At 43.9% G+C, this 20,130-nt stretch overlaps 2 protein-coding genes and 1 long non-coding RNA gene across 5 annotated transcripts in view; 2 read left to right on the top strand and 1 right to left on the bottom strand.

Annotated features, from left to right (window-relative positions):
- LOC147103202 (hippocalcin-like protein 1) overlaps positions 1 to 20,130 on the bottom strand; it is a 207,291-nt gene that overhangs the window by 55,711 nt on the left and 131,450 nt on the right. The window lies entirely within an intron of this gene.
- LOC147103203 (keratinocyte-associated protein 3-like) overlaps positions 1 to 20,130 on the top strand; it is a 213,278-nt gene that overhangs the window by 139,905 nt on the left and 53,243 nt on the right. The gene's annotated exons all lie outside the window — the stretch shown is intronic.
- On the top strand, positions 1,551 to 6,073 carry LOC147103204 (uncharacterized). Its single transcript, XR_015072915.1, has 2 exons — positions 1,551 to 5,051; positions 5,974 to 6,073. It is a non-coding gene; the product is annotated as an uncharacterized LOC147103204 (long non-coding RNA).

Here is a 20,130-nt window from a genome sequence, read left to right as displayed (position 1 = left end):
TATCCATTAGCTTCGCAAAAACGGAATCTCGTTTTCTAGCTCACTATTGAAATGCATTGAACGGCGTGAAGTTGCTGTATTTGCGAAGTAGATACAAACTGAACTTGCCACAGGAAGTGAAGTCTTGTCATTTAAATTCTAAGTATCCTTTTAACGACGTGATGTGTTAATTACTTCCAATCAACCACTTTGGCACTGAAAATTAACTATTACAAGTGTGGTGTCTCTTTCCTTCAGGTTTTAATTGTTGTTGGAGATCTTATGTATCAAATTTTAAATTTCTACATTTTAAAACAACTTTTCCTTTCCGTCTCTTTTTTTCCCTCTCTCTCTTAATCCAATCTTTCTTTCCCCTCTCTTTTTCTCTATCTGATTTGACATTGAATTCACCCTCTCTAATTTAGACTTCCCTCTCAGTCCTTGCGCTGTTTATTTCACAATCCTTCAATCTGATTGGTTAAGGAGATCTTCTTCTTCTTCTTAGGCAGTCCCTCGGAATCGAGGATGACTTGCTTCCACACTAAAAATGAGTTCTCAGGTGACTGATGAGTCCAATGCGGGACCCACAGTCTCTGTCACAGGTGGGGCAGATGGTGGGTGGGGTGCTTGGGTTAAGCAGTACGGCGTTCTGGTCTGTCGCTGTTGGGGTTGTCCATGAGGGTCCTGATGTTCCAGGTCCAGAACTTCATTTTAAAGGGTGGAAGATGCCTGTGCGTGAATTCTTTTAACGTGGGGTGGCCATTGCACACCAGCTACCACACGGGCTTGACAGAGCAAGGTCTTGGTCCAATGGCAAGGGGATCCAAGACAATTGGAGACCAGGCTCTGCTACATCGGCCTAGCACACACACAAACATACTGCTACTGTCCTCCTCCCTCCTTCCCGCAGGTCCTCTCTGCCTGGGTTTCATAGGCTGCAGTGCAGTCCTCCCGACCCCGCTGCTGGGCCACTCCTGGGCCGTGACCTCACTGTTGGGCTCGTCCTCACTCCTGGGCCTCAGCTAGATGGCGTGTACCTTGATCACTTTGCTCTTAGCACCACAGTATTTTTGTGGCTGGTGGTTTAGTCATGTAAATCTCTCCTGAAGCCTGGCAAGTCAGAACAGAAAATATCTGTAGTCTCTTCACCCTTTGGCACTTTTACAATATCAGTGGATCACCAACTGCTCATGGGTAGTCTCTGGTCTGCAGTAATGTTGTGCTGTTAAAGGCACACGTCAAGGTAGCAGTTAAGGTGTGATCTGTACAGTTAAACACAGAATTGGTAATGCAGCCAAGTATAGATTCCAGGAATGGACAACATCACAGGTCCATCAAATGGGATTAGTAATTGCTGTCAGAATAAAGAGGGCTGTTTTAGCAACTTAAACCAGAGCCAACACTGCATGTTTCTTCAATCATTTAAACCAGATTCAATCAATTTTGGAATACCAGCATGACAAAAAAAAAACAGCAGTTTTCATTTCATAACCAATAGCTACTTCAGTATGAATACAAGTAACCTTGTATGGGTGGGGGAAGTAAACCATTTGTACAGGAGAATATTTAATGAATGTACTTGTACACACAGCGGGCTGTTTGTGACGAAATGTAGCAGACAATTGAGTCTGTCAATCAGCCAGAGCAGCACACTGTTCCTCTGGGGCTGTACCACTCATGTCCCTTCCCACTGCAACCCAAGCTTATAGAACCTTACAGCACAAAGGAGACCATTTGGCCAATCATGCCTGTTTAATCCCTCCCCCAATAACCCAGCAAATTAGTTCTTCAAGTATGTGCAATTGCTTTTTGAAAGTTCCTATGGAACCTGATTTCACTACCATTTCAGGTATTATTCCAGATCTCAACAACCCTCTGGAAAAAAACACTTCCCCTCTAGTTCTTGTGCCAATTATTTTAAATCTATGACCTCTTGTTACTGACCCGCTTACCAGAGGAAATGGGTTCTCCCTACTTGCTCGATCAAAACGCCCTCAATTTCAAATAACTATTATGTCTCCCTTTAACCCTCTCTGCTTCAAGGAGTACAATCTCAGCTTTTTCAATTTCTCCATATAACTGAAGTCCCTCATCCTGGTAAACCTCCTCTGTACCCTCTAAAATGCCATGACATCCTTCCTAAAGTGTGGTGCCCAGAATTGGACAATATGCCAGCCGTGGCCTAACAAGTGATTTGTAAAGTTTTAGCATGACATCCTTGTTTTTGTATTCAACATCCCAAGTATCCCATTAACCACCTCATCAACTTGCCGTGACCTTAAAAAATGTGAATGTGCACTCCCAGGTCCCTCTGCTCTTGCACACCACCACAATAGTACCATTTAGATTATACTGCCTCTCCAAGTTGTTACTTCCAAAGTGCATCACTTCACACTTATCCACATTAAATTGCACCTGCCACGTGTCTGCCCATTTCATTAGTCTATGTCCTCCTGAAGTCCGCTACTATCCTCCGTTGTCAAGTTTTGCATCATCTGCAACCTTCAAAACTGTACTCCCACAGGGAGTATCCAGGTCATTTACATACACAAAAGCAATGGTCCAAACCCCCACTGCATACTTCTCCAGTCAGGAAAACACCAGTTCACCATTACATTCTGCTTCCTATCCCATAGCCAATTATGTATCCAAGTTACCACCGTCCCTTTAAGACCATGTGCTTCTATTTTCTGAATAAATCGGTTATGAGGAACACAGTTGCTTGCCCTGTTCACTCAGGTCCCAGATGCCCGGTTTCCCTCACTGCGACATTTCCCTTGCACTTTCAGCAACTTGCCACACAAAATTTAAAAACCTAAACGTTCAAGGACAAGTCTAACTAACGGCAGGTGCTGTTAGATGCCCTGCCACCGCAAATTACGCCCCATTATCTGGACATCTAGTACCCAACAGAACCATCCATGCAGCTCTGACATTTCACTTCAGGCCAGGAGACCAGAAGGAGTAAAGACTTTAAATTGGGCATAACAGGACTTGGCGGCCAGCATGTTTTTCTGAAAATATCTTATTTTTGAAAGAGAAAAATGTGGGTCTAAATGCAAATGCTGGGTATTTGTTTAGGTATCCTAAACAGAGCAAAAGAAGCCAAACCCTATTAGCCCCAATATTCCTCCTCTCACCAGGTGCTGGATGGGCAAAGCCTGTTCAAAGTATTCTGTGCCTATGCAGGCCTCAGAATGCCCAGGTTTGGTGGATAAGGTCTGTTGCATGGTGTGGTTGCACATCCTACACAGGCCTGCCCCTTGGCAAGGCTTTGTGTCTGGAAATGGGAAATAGTTGGAGAGCAGCATCCAGAAGGCTTCCAGGCCCAAAGAATGTAGAAGAGGCTGCAAAAGACGGTTCCACTTACCTTCTCGGGCCTCCCTTGCCTTACTGCCTGATACCTTCAGACACAACAATGTCACAGTGTCCAGGCACAAGGCTTATAAGCTTCTTTTGGCACCCACAACATGGGCACCCCTTGCTTCAGACAGGGAGGAAACTGAAGCAAGAGGGCCGAGAATTTACCCTCCTGACTCATTTCCATGCCTGCCCTTGTCCTGTGCCCATTATAGGCATCAGTATCAGTCCACCTCTCAGAGGAATCCCTGGAAATTCCAGGGCAGCATAAAGTGGACAGAGGCTTGACATAAAAAAAGGTCTTCGCCTCCTTTTCCTCTGCACAGTGCCTGGAGATTGAGCATCACCTTGGCACTACTCATTGGAATAACAAGACAGTTTGATTTTGATTTGACGACAGGCAGAGCGCTTTTGATTATCTGCCAATTTCCATTATCTGCTGGAGAGAGAGCTGGCTGGTCTTCTCCATTGTGACAAATAATGAGATTCTGTTGTGGAGTCGAATCATTGGAACCCTCATTTTAATTCATTTGATCAAACTGCAGATTCTTTGTTCCTATTCTTCCAGTTGAATGCATGTTGTTGGGGTTACATCAGTGTTATATGTACAAATGACATTTGTGGATTTCCTATTATTGGTTCCTTCTTCCCATACTTTGGGAAGCTGTTCATGGATCAAGATAGCTATAGTGTGCACACAGATCTACCTTCTGATTTTCTTTTGTATCTATTTATACACATATACATGATCCAAACTAAACCAATGGACTTGCTACCTATTTTTATAACAGATTAAAGGATGGATTAACAAGTCGCCATTATAAGAGGTGGATCAATTGGTTTAGTTGCCTCTTCAGTGGTGATTAGAAGGTAAGATTTGACTTGCATCTCAACAGTACATGCAATTGGTTTGCATACGGTTGATCGCAATGCTCCGCTTACTGCCTATTTATCTCACAATCACAAGGAGAATTTATCAGGGCTTTGTGCCTTCATACCCAAGAAGGTGGAATGTCTAGTTCGAAGAATTATGTTTGGCTGACTACTGTAATTTGAATGCTCCTTCTGCAGATTAATATTTCAGTTACAACTGAAGTTTACTTCCTGGAGCTGACCTTTCTTACGCACTCCATGCAATAGCGCAACAAATGCCACATGCACCTGAAGAGTTAAAATTTGCAAGGAACATCTATAAACACTTCATTAAGTTATACCCTGGTTCAAAAATCTCAGAGTTGCAGTGCACAATAGTCATCCAAGATTTCAAAATTCATTGCAACAAACACTCAATCAAGTTATACTTTGTTTACTGATATTATCATCCCAAAATTTCACTTTTTATTAAATATGTGCTTTGTGAAGTCCCACTGCAACACACTTGAATCCTAGGGTGTAATTTTACAAAAATTGTCGTGGGCTTTTCATGCTATTAGTGCTTAATGGCATTATACCGTAAAGTTGCCATTTTAAATTCATCAATGCATACCGTTTAGAAGTGTCATTACCATATTTAAATATAAGTATCTTTTCCAACAGTGAATCAGTCGTGTTTGAATTTTTTGGACCAGCATCGCATTTCAGAATAAGAGTCCTATTTTCCTGCATGACTAACGAAGCACCATTAAGGAACAGGATTTGGCAAATCTCTTTGCTTGGGGAGGGACAAGAGCAGTGCATCATTTTGGTTGGTTTCATGGGCAAGTAGCACGATGGTGAGATTTGATGTCACTGTGTTGTGTAAAGGTGTAATGCGTCTTTCTTCATACAGATGGCAACTTGCTAAAGTTATACATATTTTGATATGTATTTTATAATTTTATTCATCAAATTAAATTGGCACAAAAACCACGGATTAAATTTCCCATCCTGGATAGTGCCTTAGCAATGGTTGAAAAGACAAATAAAATATTTGGTAAAGCGTAGGTGACAGTGCCTCATCCCCCAACGCAAACACTTTAATCAAGAGGGTAGTTTCCTGGAGTTGTTTTTTAAAAAAAAACTCTACCAGGCAATCTTGGCTGCTGTTTAAACAGTACAATTGTAGAAGCAAAAGGGATACTTATTAGACTCTAGAGTAATCCCGAGGCTGTTAGTTTAAGACATGTAAATTTCAACAGGTGTCCCAGGCAGAAGCTTCACTATCCTACGACACGGACCTTATCCAAGTACCCAACCACAGCAGCCGTCTGAAATAATTGGACAGGATTTAAAGAAAATGCCAACATAGAGTCATAGGGCTCGATTTTCATTGGACCGTGGAATCGGGAATGGAGGCATGTGGGGGTTTAAAATCCCGAAATCGGGGGTCCCGCCTCCGTGCCAGTTTTAAAGGAGGCGGGTACCCGCCCCGCACTGGGACCCGCCTCCCCAAGGCGGGAAGGGGATTAGTGCCAATTAACTGCCAGTTAACAGGCAGTTTTTAGCCTAATCCCTATTTTCATTGTTGAAATGTGGGATTCCCGACGGCTCCAAACCACGCCAAGTTAGCGAGGCGGGCCGTCGGGATGAAGGGCTTGGAGGGGTTGAGATGTCCGGTGTTCAGGTGAGCGATGGGTGCATGAGTGCAGAGGTAAATGTGTTTGGTCTGTGTAAAGTGTTTAAAGAAGTTGTACTGACCTTTACTTACCTTTACAGCCTTCCTTCCTTCAGGTCTCGGGAGTCCCTCATCTCACCGGCACAGAAAGCAGAATGGCCGCTGTTATGTTCATAAATAAATAGATGTTTTCATTATGAACAGCTAGCTTGAGCTAGTCATTTATTCAGCCATGTGGACTAGTGTACAGGCATCCATCTTGACTACTGCCTTGTGGGTAGCCCACACTAAACATACAGCACCACCTAGTTTACCATTCTAGAATGACATGTTACTGATCATTACATCCCCCTTCCTTAGAAGTTAAACAAAATCAATATCAATCAATCATAACGACATAAACATCTTCACAACAGTCAACACATTTTCAAAGCTTTACTTTATGAACTCTAAGCTTTTCATTCTTTTATTATAGTTTTCTTTGTACTCAAAGATTAAGTATATCAGGCTTTTTTACTTCACGTGTGGATCTTCTCAGCACAGGCAAGTCTGATGTGTTTTCATGAGCCTGTATGTGTGTTTGTGTTAGATTGTTCTGGTGGAGAGTGACAAGATTCAGTTGCGGCATTGTCATCGATTTGCTCTTGGATAGTTTCTTGTGTTTTCAGGAGGGAACGGCAGTTCCTCCTGAGAATCTGTTCTTCCTCAGTTCTAACGGTGTATGACTTTGGTCCTACTTCCTCAAGAACTGTAGCTTTCCTGTTCCATGCATTTGGATCCTCAATCCTGACAACATCATCCCTTGTCAATGGTTTCAGAGTTTTGGATGACTTGTCATAGTGTGATTTCTGTTTCAGCTTTAACAGTTGAAGTCTCTGTTTTATTTCCTTACTCCGCTTTTCTTTTGCACAGCAGGGTAGCGTGGTGCGCAATTTGCGACCCATTAGGAGTTCAGCAGGTGAAGAACCACAGTCTAAAGGGGAGGCTCGGTAGCTCAGCAGGGCGAGATAAGGATCAGACTTGCTTTCTGTTGCTTTCTTCAGTAGCTGTTCGAGAACTTGAACACCTTTCTCTGCCTTACCATTCGACTGAGCATACAGAGGACTGGATGTGATATGTTGAAAGTCATAATGCGCTGCAAACTGTTGCCACTCCTTACAGTTGAAGCACGGACCATTGTCGCTAACGGCAATCCTGGGAATTCCATGTCTGGCGAAGATGGATTTAACATGCATTATGACACTGCTTGCTAATGTGCTTGAGAGCAGCGCCATCTCGGGATAGTTAGGATAGTAGTCAATCACTATTAGATAGTCTTTACCATTCAAATGAAAGAGGTCCATACCAACCTTTTGCCATGGTACTGTTGGTAAGTCAGCTACTATCATTGGTTTCTTTGCTTGTTTGTTTTGGTGTTTCTGACATGTCTCACATATGCCTATCATGTTCTCAATGTCCTTATTTATGCCAGGCCAATAAACAGTGTCTCTTGCTCTCCTTTTGTATTTTTCAATTCCGAGGTGTCCCTCATGAATCCTTTTGAGCATGTCTTGACGTAGAGCCTGTGGAATGACTATTCTGTTCTGTTTTCGTAATAGTCCACTTGTGACACTTAACTCTAACCTGATGTGATAGTACTTTGGACAGGAACCTTTTGGCCAACCATGATGAATGTTCTCTATTACTGTTTGTAACACTATCTTTTACTGTTTCTTCTGCTATTTGCTTTGATTTTGTGTCTGACACGGGCAGCGCAGCAGTGACCATACTCACATGAACATCCACGTCTTCTTCAGTAGAGCTCACATGACTCATTGTGGGTGCTCAGGATAGTGCATCTGCTAACACTATGGCCCCGATTTTCGGCTTGTGTGGGAAATGGTCGGATTTCCCCGAATGTGGGGTTTCTGACGCACATAAAAAAGTGTCAGCCAGCCCCACGCAATTGTCCCTCAATTGGCCAATTAATTCCCAGCATGTGGGAAGCCTTGCTAATTGTCTAAATCGAGTCAGAAATCCCCACAGTATGATGTCATAATTTGCGGCGCTTTCAAGGTCCATGGCAAGCACTGCATCCTCTGAAGGCTTCCAAATGAACCATACAGGATGGCAGAGGAGCCTGCAGCAGCTGTGGCCAGTGCCAGGCCCCGAGCTGCCTTCAAATTCAACGAGGCTTCACTGCAGGCATTATTGGATGGGGTTAGGGCCCACAGGGAGGTCCTCTTCCCTAGGTCAGGGAGGAAGAGGCCTCCCACTGAGACCAATGCTGCATGGATGCAGGTGTCAGCAGATGCCAACTCGCTGGGAGTCACCAGAGGAACCTTGGCATTACATCTGTAACTCCTTCCTTTACTCCCCCACAGTACCATCCAGAGCCCCCGTCCTCACTGTGGAGGAGGAAGAGGCTGTGCAGCCAGACTCCTCAGAGGAAGCTCCAACCTCTGAGGGTGCAGCATCAGCAGAAGTAAGCGCACCCAGCACCAGCGCAGACACTCACACCTCGGGGGAACCTTTGGGACATAGAGTAGTGTTGTCACCTGGTGTTTCACAGCTCACAAGTGAGCCTCAGCAGATTCTGAAGACAGGGACAGCAGTGGAGAGTCCTCGTCGGAGGGCGCAGGGCTCTGCCAGCTCAGCTCAGCTGCGCTGCATCTCGACCCTCTGCCTCTGGGTCCATCCGCAAGAGAAGAGGTGATGGATCTCCATGCACAGATGCAGGAGTCTCTGGCAGGTTTTGTCTCCAGGGTCGCTGCGAGTGTGGAGCAAATGGAGGAGTCCATAGCGACCATGAGCAGAGCCTTTGTGGAGTCATTGGTGCATGAACGCAGCACCATGGAAAGGTTGGCAACCTCCATGGAGGAGATAACTCGCCAGCATACGGAAAACATGGTGAGTGCTCATAAGAGAATGACATCTCGAGGAGCGTTGGCCATCTGTTGAACAGAGAAACCAGATCTTCATGGAAGTCCTTCTGAGTAGGACTGCTAGTGCAGAAACGGGTCCCACTGGCCCCCTAAAGCGCAGCAAGGTGCTCTCAAGCCACTTCCAAGCGTTGGCCCCTTCTGGCTTGTGCATCTTCAGGTGAGTGAGCAGCAGCCTGGTGCTCCTGGTAATCATCCTGCTGTTCCTGGTTCTGCTGCTGCCACCTCTGCTGTTGGAGATCCTCTAATGCCAGGAAGGGAAGGTGCCAAAGGCCTCCCATGCTTCTAGCAGATGCCTCGGTTGAGGAGGTCCTGAGTTAGGGTGGTGAGAGGGGCTTCCCAGGAGCTCACACTGAGGAAGTGTGTGAGGCTCCAACTTTCTGCAGCTGCTCCTAAGGCTTCAAATAGTTCCCCCAAGCCTTGATCAACAAGGTCCTGCAGCCTGCAAATGCTGACTCTTTAAATACCTTCAGCCCTCAGCGACCTGCTGCTGCAAGCAAGCAAGCCAGCTGTTTTCACACCAGCTCTCATTGGCGGGGTTCCCCGCAGGCGGGTTTCAGGTGGGGAAAGCCCCAAAGTCGCAACGGCACGGGAAAATCATCCTTAACAAGGTGATCATTGGTGATTAGTATGCCGCCGAGCAGTCCCGCCAGCGGCGGGCGGGACTGAAGCGGGGTGCGTGGAAACGGCAGTACGAAAGTCGGACTGGGCGGGGAATCAGGCGGGGGGGGGGTCCCGACCCGCTTTTTCCACGATTTTCGGACCACAGCCGCATGAAAAGCCACCCGACAGCTGCCCGAAAATCAGGGCCTATGTGTTTGCCTGGTGTGTAGATCAGTTCAAAGTCATATCTTTGCAGCTTCATCATGAGTCGTTGAATCCTTGGAGACATCTCATTCAGATTTTTTTATGATGGCAACCAGTGGGCAGTGGTCTGTCTCAACTGTGAAGGTGGGAAGTCCATATATGTAGCCATGGAACTTTTCTAGTCCAACTACCAAGCCTAGACATTCCTTTTCAATCTGGGCGTATCGACACTCAGCGTCAGTCATAGACCTGGAGGCATAGGCAACAGGCTTCCAATCTTCACTCTCTGCTTGTAGCAAGACCGCGCCTAGGCCATCTTTTGATGCATCCGTTGACACTTTGATTTTCTTTGTTGGGTCAAAGAAGGTGAGTACAGGTGTGGTTGTCAGCACTATTTTAAGGTTCATCCACTCTTGTTCATGTCTTTCTGTCCATGCGAACTCATTTATTTTATGTAGCAGATCTCGCAGACAGGCTGTCTTGGCTGACAAGTTAGGAATGAACTTTCCAATGAAGTTTATCATCCCCATGATGTGTAGCACTCCTTTTTTGTCAGTGGGTCGGGGCATGTTGAGTATGGCGTTTACTTTTTCCATATCTGGCTCTATTCCTTTACCAGATAGATTATCTCCTAGGAAAGTGACTTCCTGGACGCCAAACTGACACTTGGCTTTGTTGAGCTTCAGTCCATTCCGGCGTATGCTCTGTAGCACTTTAGTCAGTCTTTCATTGTGTTCTTTCAGTGTGGAGCCCCAGATGATGATGTCATCAACATAGACCCGAACTCCTTCCAGACCTTCAATAATGTGTTCCATCGCTCCATGAAAGATTTCAGATGCAGATATTATCCTGAAAGGCATTCTGAGGAAACAATACCATCCAGTTTTAGTTGCCAAAATCCTTGTGAGGCATCGAGCTTTGTGAAGTATCTGGCACCTGACATTTCACTGGTGATTTCTTCTCGCTTGGGAATCTTGTAGTGTTCACGTTTTATGTTTGCATTTAAGTCCTTTGGATCCATGCATATTCTTAGATCATTGTTCTTTTTCTTTACACATACCATGGAGTTAACCCAGTCTGTTGGCTCTTTGACTTTCCTGATGACTCCTAGTGTGGTCATTCTGTCCAGTTCTTTCTTGAGCCGGTCACGCAGGGGTGCTGGAACTCTCCGTGGAGCATGTACCACTGGCTGAGCATCCTCCTTTAGCTGGATCTTGTAAGTGAATGGTAGAACTCCAAATCCTTTGAACACATCCTGGAAATTACTCACTACAGAATCCACCGAGTCATCTGGTCTGCTTATGGCACAGTTTATACGGTAGACTCTCTTGACCAGTTCCAAGTCCTCACAAGCGTTGTCACCTAATAGTGAATCAAGTCCTTCAGCCACAACAGAAAACATGAGATGATGCATTTTGTCTTTGACTGTCACTTTAAGTCTGCATACACCTAAGCTATCCATTTTCTGTCCATTATAGTTCTTCAGTAGTACTGACTTTTTCTGTATTTTGGGCTTTTCTTTCATATTTTTAATGTCACTCATACTGATTAAGTTTGCTTTTGCCCCAGTGTCTAGTTTCAATGTAACTAATGCTCCATTTACCTGCAGTGGCATTATCCATTTGTCCTCTTACTGCATTAACTTTATGTTCAGCATTGTCCATTCCCGAGGGCTGCACATTTTCTGTATCCTTTTCTATATTGTCACATGACACCATTCCTACAAAAAATGTCTCACTTAAATCAGTGTCCTCAATCACATTGACTTGTTGCCCTTCCTTTGTTTTTACTTTTGAAAAGCATTGTTTGGCAAAGTGATTCTTTCCATTACATTTTGTGCACATTTTTTCAAACACTGGGCATTGTCTTGACTGGTGCTGGTAACCACAGCATTTACAATTAAAAGTTCCATCCTCCGATTGCTTTGCATTTCTGTTCTGCCCATGTTTCTTCCCCTTGTAGGACACAGCACCAACAGCAGCACTATCACTTACTACAGTCGCATTATTATTAATTTCACTGAAAGTCTTTGCGTGCTGTTGAGCTAGCTCACTGGCATGGCATATTTTCACAGCTTTCTCCAATGTTAGTTCAGTTTCTCTCAACAAACATTCCCTGACCTTTTTATCATGAATACCAAACACAATCTGGCCATGAATCATGGATTATTTCAGTTCAGAGAAATTACATGTCTGTGCTTTCAGTTTCAGATCGGTCACAAAGCTATCAAAAGTCTCATTTTGCTGCTGTGTCCGTGAACGGAACACGTACCTCTCATAGGTCTCATTCCTTTTGGGAGAACAATGTGTATCAAACTTCTTTAGCACATCGTCCATTTTTTCTCTGTCCTCCTCTTGATCAAATACAAACGTATTAAATACCTCTATCACCTGTGGGCCTGCAACCATGAGCAGTAACGCTATTTTCCTTGCATCTGGCATCGTACCGAACCCGATGGCAGCAATATAGAGTTTGAATTGTTGTTTGAAAGTCCGCCAATTGCAGTCGACATTCCCCGTGAGTTTCAAACCCTCCGCTGGCTTCAAATTCGCCATGTCGCGTTTCACAATATTCAGCAGATTTTACCACTTGTGGTACCATGTTATGTTCATAAATAAATAGACGTTTTCATTATGAACAGCTAGCTTGAGCTAGTCATTTATTCAGCCATGTGGACTAGTGTACAGGCATCCATCTTGACTACTGCCTTGTGGGTAACCCACACTAAACATACAGCTCCACCTAGTGTACCATTCTAGAATGACATGTTTGCACATTCTCCCCGTGTTTGCGTGGGTTTCCTCCGGGTGCTCCGGTTTCCTCCCACAGTCCAAAGATGTGTGAGTTAGGTTGATTGGCTATGATAAATTGACCCTTAGTGTTAGGGGGATTAAATACGTGGGGTTACGGGGATAGGGTGGGATATGTGTTGGTGTAGGGGTTACGGGGATCGGGTGGGATATGTGTCGGTGCAGGCTCGATGGGCCGAAATGGCCTCCATCTGCACTGTGGGGTTTCTGTGATTCTGTGATTCTGTGACTGATCATTACAGCTGCCAGCTGTCAAAATCTGCAGCCTCTGCTTTCTGTTCTGGGGAGATCTCTAAATCATCCTGAGAGGAAGGAATTAACCTGGAGTACAGATTGTCAGTGTTTGACAGCTTCAAACAGCTGCCAAATACTGATATTTCATCTGTCAAAAGGTCTTGACAGCTGAAATTTCAGTCTGTGATGTCTCCTGTTGCCAGGTGGCCCTTAATTGGCCTGCTGAGTCCGCTGGGCGGCCTCAACAAGGTCAATCAAGTCTAAATCACGTGGGTTGGCTAGAACTCAATGGAGGCCGGACTGCAACCCCGAAAGTTGTAGTCCCGCCTCCTCAATGAAAATCCAGCCCAAAGAGTTATACAGCACAGAAAGAGGCCCTTTGGCCCATCGTGTCTGCGCCAGCCATCAAGCCCTGTCTATTCTAATCCCATTTTCCAGCACTTGGTCCGTAGCCTTGCATGCTATGGCGTTTCAAGTGCTCATCTAATACTTGCTGTTAAAACTCATCTTTGTTGAAAATGTAATTATTTTGATTCCACGGATTTAAATTCCACCAGCATCTAATGCCAGTTAAAATTAACAACATAAGTTTTATCACAAAAGGCCAAAAAAAGAGATATTTTAAATGATAGAAAATTAATCTAATGAAATGAAAGTCTTTACAGAACTGCAGCATTGTCAGGGCTTAAATATGCCAATTGTTTCTCAGTAATGGAGGGCAGAAAGCAGAGAAGCGTACATACCAACCGAGATAAATATTCAAAGCTGACCAACAGCCTCAAAAAAACTCAAACAGTTCTGAATAAAAGCATATGATGTGAAAAAGAGTAATTGCACTGAAAGTGCAATGGAACATAGGCTTGCATCTTAAGCTGAAGATATATTCAACACTCCTTTACTCATATTGAAGGATATAAATCATAAGAACATGAAAGACTCACAAATCATTTAGTGCAATTTCCAGCATTCAAGTCTACAATTAACATGGAACTTTTTAAAAAATCTATTAAAAGGGAAAAAAATGAATTCCTAAATGGCAAATAGAGAATAGTTTAATTGAAAATGACTCAATATTTGCCATTTGGGAATTAATAATTTGTCTTTATATTTTAAAACTTCTTCAAGTAGCCGCAAATCATCTACAACAGGGACAAAAAGTTTCAATTACATTTCTTTTCTTTAAGTGTCAGCCTTGGCTCAGTGGTAGCACTCATCTGTGAGACAGAAGGTTGTGGGTTGAAGCCTTACTTCAGCATATCTAGGCTGACACTTCACTCAGTGCTAAGGGAGTGCCGCTCTGTCAGAAGTGCCGTCTTTTGCACAAGACATAAGAACATAAGAAATAGGAACAGGAGTAGGTCATTTGGCCCCTCGAGCCTGCTCCGCCATTCAGTAAGATCATGGCTGATCTGATCTTGGCCTCGACTCCCTTATCGTTCAAAAATCTGTCTACCTCCACCTTAAATATATTCAATGGCCCAGCCTCCACAGCTCTCTGGGGAAGAGAATTCCAAAGATTCACAACCCTCCGAGAGAAGAAATTCCTCCTCATTTCTGATTTGAAAGGGTGCCCCTGTATTCTGAAATTATGCCCCCTAGTTCTAGATTCCCCCACGAGGGGAAACATTCTCTCTGTATCTACCCTGTCAAGCCCCTTCAGAATCTTACATGTTTCAATAAGATCCCCTCTCATTCTTCTAAACACCAATGAGTATAGGCCCAACCTGCTCAACCTTTCTTCATAAGATAACCCCTTCATCTCTGGAATCAACCTCGTGAACCTTCTCTGAACTTCCTCCAATGCAAGTATATCCTTCCTTAAATAAGGAGACCAAAACTGTACGCAGTACTCCAGGTGTGGTCTCACCAACGCCCTGTACAGTTGTAACAGGACTTCCCTACTTTTATACTCCAGTCCCTTTGCAATAAAGGCCAACACTCCATTTGCCTTCCTAATTACTTGCTGTGCCTGCATGCTAACCTTTTGTGATTCAACTACAAGGACCCCCAGATCCCTCTGTACCTCAGCATTTTGTAATCTCTTCCCATTTAAATAATAATTTGCTTTTTTATTTTTCCTACCAAAGTGGATAACCTCGCATTTTCCCACATTAAACTCCATCTGCCAGATTTTTGCCCACTCACTTAGCCTTTCTATATCCCTTTGGAGATCCTTGCGTCCTCCACACAATTTGCTTTCCCACCTATCCTTGTAACATCAGCAAATTTGGCTACATTACACTCAGTCCCTTCATCCAAGTCATTAATATAGATTGTAAATAGTTGAAGCCCCAGCACTGATTCCTGCGGCGCCCCACTAGTTATAGTTTGCCAACCTAAAAATGACCCATTTATCCCGACTGTCTGTTTTCTGTTAGTCAGCCAATCCTCTATCCATGCTAATATATTACCCCAACACCGTGAGCTCTTATTCCAGAGAGGAATTGTGAGTGGGCATAAACGATCCCACCATGCTATTTGAACATAAGACCATAAGAAATAAGAGCAGGCCATTCAGCCCTTTGAGCCTGCTCCGCCATTCAATAAGATCACGGCTGAAAGGAGTTCTGCCTAACATTTATCCCACAACCAAAACAGATAATCTGGTCATTTATCTCATTGCTGTTGGTGGATCCTTGCCGTGTACAATTTGGCTGCTATGTTTGCTGACGTTCCAACAGTGACTACATTTTAAACTTACTTCATTGACTGCAAAGTGCTTTGGGACATCCCAAGGTTGTGAAAAGTGATATAAATATGCAAGTTCTTTCTTTAATGAGATCTTGTCAAATTATTCAGTCAAGGAGACCTTGAAGCACATCTCTTAAAATAAATGATTCAAATCAGCGTGAGGTAGGGTAGAATGATCTATGGACAGAATACTTTGCTTTGTATCCTACCAGGAATCCCAAGATTCCTGCAGAATACACGAGAGTTGAGACCAAAACAGAAACTGCTGGAAATATACCACAGGCTATTCAGCATCTGTAGAGTGAACAGGCAAGCTAATGTACGGTGTGTGACCCCTTCCTCAAAATGGAAAAATAAGAGGTGGACAGGCATATCAATGCAATTAGAAAAAAGGACGGGGGGGGGGAATACTTATTTTTATATATATATTTATATTATTATTTAAAAAAACAGACTAATCCAGGGAGGAAGTGTGAGTGGAATGGTGTAATTGACAGGTGCATCATGATATTAAAGAGCCAAATGGTGTGTAAATAACTAAGGAGGTGGGAGGCCTGAGGAAATACAAAAAAACGGGGAGATGGAAATCATGGAGGACAAGCATAAAATTAAAACATGTTTTAAAATGAGGATATAATTAAAGTCTGAAGTTACTGAAGTTAGTAAAGGGTTGCAGGGTGCCCAAGAGCAAGATGAGGTATTGTTATTGAAGCTTGCGCTGAGCATCATTGGAACAGTATACGAGGCCAACGACAGGAGTCAGGGTGGGAAAGGGAGGGGCAGTTAAAGTGGCAAGCCATGGGAAGCTCGGGGTTGCACTTGAAGGCAGAACGTAGGTGTTCAGCAAAGCAATCACCTAATCTGCATTTGGTCTCCCCAGTGCAGAGGAGACCGCAACCTTAGCAGTAAACACAGTATATAAGATTACAGGAAGCAATTGTTGTCTCACACAGAAGGCAGGACAACTGTGTGAGAGAAGGTGAATGGGCAGATGTTGCATCTCCTGCATTTGCATGGGAACATTCCAGGGGAAGGGCAGCAGGAAATAGAGGGTGATGGAAAAGTGAACTGGGGTGTCACAAACAGAACGGTCCCTTCAGAAAGCAAGAGGGAAATGGAGGGGAAAATGTGTGGTAGGATCATGTTTTAGGTGGCAGAAATAGTGGACGATGATTGATAAATGTGGAAGGTGAGGACCTGGGGAACTCTGGTTGTGAGACAGGGGTGGAGGGAGCAGGGTCAGGGCAGAAGCTCAGGAAAGGGGAATGTGAGCATTTCCACCCTTGCCTCAGCTCATCTGGTGCTGAAACCCTCATCCATGCCTTTGTTACCTCTAGACTCGACTATTCCAATGCACTCCTGGCTGGCCGCCCACATTCTACCCTATATAAACTTGAGGTCATCCAAAACTCGGCTGCCCGTGTCCTAACTCGCACCAAGTCCCATTCACCCATCACCCCTGTGCTCGCTGACCTACACTGGCTCCCGGTTAAGCAATGCCTCGATTTAAAAATTCTTATCCTTGGTTTCAAATCCCTCCATAGCCTCGCCTCTCCCTATTTCTGTTCTCTCCTCCAGTCCCACAACCACCCCTCCCTCCCCCAAAATATCTGCACTCCTTTAAGTCTGCCCTCTTGAGCATCGCTGATTACAATCGCTCAACCATTGGTGGCCGTGCCTTCAGCTACCTAGGCCCTAAGCTTTGGAATTCCCTCCCTAAACCTCTCCGCTTCTCTACCTTTCTCTCCTCCTTTAAGACGCTCCTTAAAACCTCTCTGTTTGACCAAGCTTTTGGTCATCTGCCCTAATTTCTCCTTATGTGGCTCGGTGTCAAATTTTTTGTCTTATAATAATCCTGTGAAGCACCTTGGGATGTTTTACTACATTAAAGACACTATATAAATACAAGTTGTTGTTGTGAGAGCTAAGATTCAATTTGATCCTCCAAGTACATTCAAAATGTAAAATGACTTTTGCAGTCATGCTGAAATAGTTTTATTAAAACTTTTCTTAATGTTTTTCTAATGCTGGTTACTCTTTGGCTTCATAGTTTCAAATATCAATTTTTTTAAATCTAGGGGACGAGTTAGACATTAATTGTTGAACAGGGATGATGTCCCCTTTCATCTCTGTAGAAGTATAACAAATGAGTGAATAATAGGGTACTCGGTATATGCACCAGTTCAGATTCTCACTTTGTAGGTTTACTGTAATTGCCCTCCAGCTGACACACACAACAGGTTGTTTGAAACACCCGTGTACTTTATAAAAAAGTGAGCTCCTATTTAATTACAGAGGGCGAATCCCATCATAAAGGTCCAACTCACGTCTGGGGAAGATTCCATCTTGTCGCTATGTGCAACGACACCATAGGAAGAGGAGAGAAAATTCTGCCCGATTAGTGAAATCATGCTCAAAAAGATTTTGCTAGAAATCGAGACCAGAAGTAGTCTCGTCCTTGTTCACAATGTCAAAAGCAAGTCATTCGCCATCAAGAATCAGAACAGCAAAGCTCAATTGGTGTCTCATCATCATCAGAGCCACTGGATTTTCGTGAGCGAATAAGCATGGGATACATGGGATTTTTACTGGTGTTTCAGGCATCGTGTTCCTCGATTCCATCTGCTTACAGTTAGAGCCATTGTTTCAGATCGACTGAAAATGTTCAATTCAGTTTTTATTGCATGGGATTATGGGATTTTTGACTGGTGTTTTGGGGACTGAATTTCGCAACTCCATCCATTCTTCTGTGAAAACTGTAAACCAGTGGACTTGAACATCACAAGCCCTAATACTGGAGTGGTTCCTTAAAGTCTTTTAGAAATCCTCTTTCTGCTTTTAACATACAAGCTAGCTATTTTCTTTATTAAAAAAAAACCTCTATTACAGAGTGTGGCATGCTGGATGGTTTGTTGATGTGATGTCAGATTCCACTTGCGGTGAAACAAAATGCAGAACATTCCCTATTTTATGATGCAAGATCGGAAGGCACATTGCATTACAGGGTAAATGGCTGGTCCTGTGATTCCGGTGGGGAGCCACATTCGAAGGGGGTGCGGGTCAGATACAAGGTTACAACACTGCAGCCCCAATTCTCTGACCCGATTCCCTTCAAATGAGACTCTGCATCGGCAGTGCTGGGCCTGTGAATTGAACCTCATATGACAGGAGCTGTTGCATCACAGATTACAGTAGAAATTCCCATTTTCGTATCTACCTCAGCAGTATTAATATTTTAACAAAGGAGTCAATTCACACAAGCTCCTTCCTGGAGAGAAAAAATTGAGCTCCGTATACACACCAGCTTTGATGGAAGAGCTGCACAACCCATTCATCCTGAAACATATGCAAACCGCTTCTATCATGACTGAATCTTTCCACGATTGTTATTATGAATTAAATGGAATGTAAATATTAAGATGGTAGGATAAATTATGTTTCAAAATGTTATGGCTTTTACTAGCATTCAGCTTAACCCTGCCAACTGATCTGTGCAGGGCCCTTGGTGGAGAAAGGGTTATTTCTTACCAATAGAATAATGGCTATTTTCCAGATAACCCAGATTTTGGCCACAGTTGTACCCGAGTGGACAGCTGGTAATTAAAGATAAAAGTGGGTTATTACAAGGACGATGAACTAATCTCTGTTTTTTCAAGGGGAATGCCTCCTTGGTTAGGCTCAATCACTATGCTGCATTGGGACTGACTCCCCCTGTTGTTGGTAACCGTGGTGATGAAACTTTGTAAAAGCTAGCAGGAGGCAGGGGTAGCTCTTCTCTAACAACTTCGACTTAATGGACTGGACAGAGGTATGATGTCCTCTCTTCATAAAATAGCTACTAAGAGAGAGAGAGAGGCAGAGTGCCATCCAGCCTACTCAGCTCAATTTTTGCTCAAAAATAAAAATTCTCACGAACTAGTAGTTTCAAGCAATTTTAATGAAACAGCACCGCCAAACACTACTGGAACATTAAAACAATTCCACAAAACGGCAAAGTAACTGTGGAAATGCACATGATCAAAACTTAAACACTGTACAAACCGCACAATGCAAAGTTCAGTCATCTCACATTGAAACATATAAGATTCTGAGGGGGATTGACAGGGTAGATGCGGAGAGGTTGTATCCCCTGGCTGGAGAGTCTAGAACTAGAGCTCATAGTCTCAGGATAAGAGGTTGGCCATTTATACATAGAAGATAGGAGCAGGAGTAGGCCATTTGGCCCCTCGAGCCTGCTCCGCCATTCAATGAGATCATGGCTGATCATCCAAATTCAGTACCCTGTCCCTGCCTTCTCCCCATATCCCTTTAGCCTTAAGAAATATATCCAACTCCTTCTTGAATATATTTAATGAATTGGTCTCCACTGCCTTCTGTGGTAGAGAATTCCACAGGTTCACCACTCTCTGGGTGAAGAAATTCCTCCTCATCTCTGTCCTAAATGGCTAACCCCTTATCCTTAGACTGTGACCCCTGGTTCTGGACTCCCCGGCCATCGGGAACATCCTTCCTGCATCCAGTCTGTCTAATCCTGTTAGAATTTTATAAGTTTCAATGAGATCCCCTCTCATTTATCCACATTATACTGCATCTGCCATGTTTCTGCCCAATCACCCAACCTGTCCAAATCATACTGGAGTTTCTCAGCATCCTCCTCACAGCACACATGCCCACCTAGCTTTGTGTCGTCTGCAAACTATATATATAATATATTAGTGAATAGCTGGGGTCCTAGGACTGATCCCTGCGGTACCCCACTAGTCACTGCCTGCCACTCGGAAAAAGACCCATTTAT

Source organism: Somniosus microcephalus, chromosome 20, assembly GCF_052327205.1.
Source record: "Somniosus microcephalus isolate GS21.2 chromosome 20, FLI_Smic_1.0, whole genome shotgun sequence".
In the NCBI taxonomy this organism is placed as follows: domain Eukaryota; kingdom Metazoa; phylum Chordata; class Chondrichthyes; order Squaliformes; family Somniosidae; genus Somniosus; species Somniosus microcephalus.
This window is presented reverse-complemented; position numbering and strand designations above follow the sequence as displayed.